The sequence below is a fragment of the Octopus sinensis genome, linkage group LG6 (genome assembly GCF_006345805.1).
Source record: "Octopus sinensis linkage group LG6, ASM634580v1, whole genome shotgun sequence".
NCBI classification, from domain to species: domain Eukaryota; kingdom Metazoa; phylum Mollusca; class Cephalopoda; order Octopoda; family Octopodidae; genus Octopus; species Octopus sinensis.
Window position 1 is genome coordinate 23,747,045 of NC_043002.1, and position 3,908 is coordinate 23,750,952.

Consider the following 3,908-nt stretch of genomic DNA (forward strand, 5'->3'; position numbering starts at 1 on the left):
AACCTCGTGACATACATAAATTGTTGATAAAAATCAATGATAGGGCCCTTGCAATGGATCCTTCTATCTACTACATATTACTAATATTTTATTTAAACACCCCAAGGGAAATAACCCATACCACCTGCAGATTTTAGAGAAGCAATCAATATTTGATTCTCACAATCAGCTAACTTAATTCTGCATTTCACTACTCACAGTTTTGAACTGCTAAACATTATTATTGCATTTCCTTAATTTGAACCTTAAACATTAAGCATTTCTATACATACATACTTTTTGAATGCCCATTACTCCGATGATTCTGCATTTTTACAGTTAGGCTTTTTCCATGACAGTAGATAAATTTTTTATTCCACAGTGTATTTGTAGTGCCTTCATGCAGGCATAGTGTGGATTCGGTCCTTGATAGCCAAATTTCACTTAACACTTCAACAGCACTTTTCTCGTGGTAAAACAATACCTTTTCTGTGAATGATAGCAGTTATACATTTCCCAGATGCCTTCACTAAGCAGAATAATGTCTTTGCCTCTCGCCAACCTCCGACAATCTCTCTCACCAACTTCCAACAATCTTTCCTGCCAACCTCCAGAAACCTCTCTTGCCAACTTACAACAATCTCTCCCTAATCCAGCTGACAGATGTTTGTAATTTTCCGTGACAGAAAATACATCTTTTGTTGCAGTTATGAGGAAATTGCTTTCTTATATCAGAGTAATAAGGCATTTCAATAGAACATCTTTACCCCCAGGAATTACCATGTGCACCAGCTAGTATATATATATATATATATATATATATATATATTCATATACATATATATATTCATATACATATATATCTTTATATATAATTCTTTTATTTGTTTCAGTCATTTGACTGCAGCTATGCTGGAGCACCACCTTTAGTCAAACAAATCAACCCCAGGACTTATACTTTGTAAGCCTATTACTTATTTTATCAGTCACTTTTGCTGATAAGTTACAGGGATGTGACCACACCAACATCAGTTGTCAAGCGACGGTGGGGGACAAACACAGACACACAAACATACACACACACATGCACTAATGCACTACACACATACACACACACATACATACATCATCATCATCATCGTTTAACGTCCGTTCTCCATGCTAGCATGGGTTGGAAGGTTCGACCGGGGATCTGGGAAGCCAGAAGGCTGCACCAGGCTCCGGTCTTATCTGGAAATGTTTCTACAACTGGATGCCCTTCCTAACGCCAACCACTCCGTGAGTGTAGTGGGTGCTTTTTACGTGTCACCTGCACTGGTGCCAGGCGAGGCTGGCATCGGCCACGGTCGGATTGGTGCATTTTACGTGCCACCGACACAGAAGCCAGTCGAGGCGGCCATAAAGGCATAACACAGAGGGAGTAGCTTGCGGTCTGGACAAAAACATTGATGAGATGAGTGAGGAAAAGGATGATATTGATGGGAGAAGACAAAAGATGCCTGCCGATCTTTTGCCTCTCTGAAACATTATTCTTTTTTTTTTTACACAGTAAAAACAATATGAGGTATTAAACCTCTTAGTTTAGTTCCATATTTCATTATAAATTGAGACCCTGAGCCTCTTACAAACAATAAACTCAAAGAAACAACAAACCGAGGCATTAAACCTCTTATCTTAATTTTGATACACAATACGAGGCACTAAGCCTCTTAATTTTTTCCGCCCCGCTGTCATCCGACCAGGCTCAATGCCTCACTCAAGCACCTTGATGGTGCTAGTTTGGGGTGCTTCAGCATGAAGCGGAATGTGTCTTTGGGGAAGGAATCCATTACCTCGAACAAATTTGTTTCCTACACAACCTTTGCAGCCACCTGCGGAGGTCAGGGTTCTTGGGACAGGTAAGAATCCCTTCCCTTCAACCTTTTTTATTAAACTTTTTGATCATTTTTTTGATTTCCCCTCCTTTGTGGAACAGGACTACAAATTCCTCTTCCACATGAGGAGTGTCCTCAAATCCCCTCCTCCAGTGGCACAATTGCCACTGATGGGGTTTCTAGACATGCCGGCAGTGTACTAGCAACTGCCAGCAATGCCCCATTTTTCTTTTTTCTTCTTTTCTCCTTTATGACAGGAGGGTGGAGTTCTTTTGTTTTGTCTGGAAGATTTTCCTTCCCTCTCGCCGCCTCAGGATCCATTGGCGGGCAATCAGTGTTGCCCACCTTTCTTTTATCTTTTTTCAAGGAGGTCTTCACCTCCTTGAATGCCTCCATCTCTCCCTCAGATGGGGGAGCAGGGGGCACTGCTTTTGTTAACTGCTTCAGGACCTCACCTTGGTCTTGGGGGCAGTTAACAAAAGCAGACCTGGTTCCAAGCACAGGTGACACTTAGGGGTGGGGGTGGGGGCATCCCTCAAGAATCACTGGATACCTAGAACCAGCCATCCTCAAAAAATCTGGAAAAACCAGATCATTGGCTGATTGGGTCTACAGAGTCAAAACCGCTTTTGATCCCACCCAATAAGCTTCAGGCAACACTTTAACATTAATGAGCTTGGCTCCGCTGCAACCCAGACCCTGGTGGATAGTGTCTTCTATCCACTCAGGTTCTATTCTGGATGGCAGCACACAGACCCAAGCTCTTGTTAATTTCTTCCCACCATATGTGGGAAGAAACAGTATTTTTTGCCCTTCTAAGGGCTGGCTCGTAAAATTGCAACTCTCCTTAGGGGTGTCAAATAGCAACCACACCGTCGCATACCTGACACCCCTGGCAATAAACTTAATAGTTGGCAGACATTCTGCTAACTCTTTTTCTACCTCAATTCGAGGGAATACCGTAATAGTGTCAAGAGACTTACAATAAGTTCTCAACACTACAGTTCTCTCATTGAAATTTTCCAACCACTTGCCTTGGAGGCACAATTTCCCAATCCAAAGCAGTTTTTTTTTGCCATGTTTGCAGAAAAAGAAAATTAAATAGTTCAAAATAAGCAGTTTAACACAGTCAAAAATAAATAAAAGAGCAGAAAGACAGCTCAGAGAAAAAGAAGGTAAGCAAGCTACTTACCTCACAGCCACTCCTGTACCTATATATATAAATATATATACTTATATACATATATATATATATATGTATATTATATATATATATATATATGTATATGTATTTTATATATATATATATATATATGTATAGTAGAATATTAAAATAACTAAGTCTCTCTAAAAGAGACAGCGGCAGCGTTCCCGGAAAATAATAGTATCACATAATTACTAATATGGCATTCTTATAAAAATAAGAAAAAAAAAAGCTGTCCGCTTATTAGCCATGAGGCCATCGCCTTAAGTTAGCTATTGATCACAAACTATCATATAACCTTCGAACAACTGAAAACAAGGGATGGTATTCCACCGCAAACTAGGTAAATAAAACCATCGAAGAGATTGTCGGAAGCGACACTACTGGCTGGCTACGCTGCATTGAAAAGGGGCAAACCCCGAAACGCATCTGTAGCTGCGGTCAAGTAGTGTGGAGCGACGACCTCCCTTGTTCGAAGGTTATATGGATACAGTTTGTTGTATCAAATAGCTAACTTAAGGCGATGGCCTCATGGAGCTAATAAGCGGACAGCTTTTTTTTTCTTATTTTTATAAGAATGCCATATTAGTATGGTGATAACTATTATTTTCGGGAACGCTGCCGCTGTTCTCTTTAGAGAGACTTAGTTATTTTAATATTTCTTATTGAAAACAAGTGGATGTATTCCACCGAAAACTAGGTAAATAAAACCATCGAACAGAGATTGTCGGAAGCGACACCTACTGGCTGGCTACGCTGCATTGAAAAGGGGCAATACACCGAAACGCGTCTGTAGCTGCCGGTCAAGTAGTGTGGAGCGACTGACCTCCCTTGTTCGAAGGTTATATGGA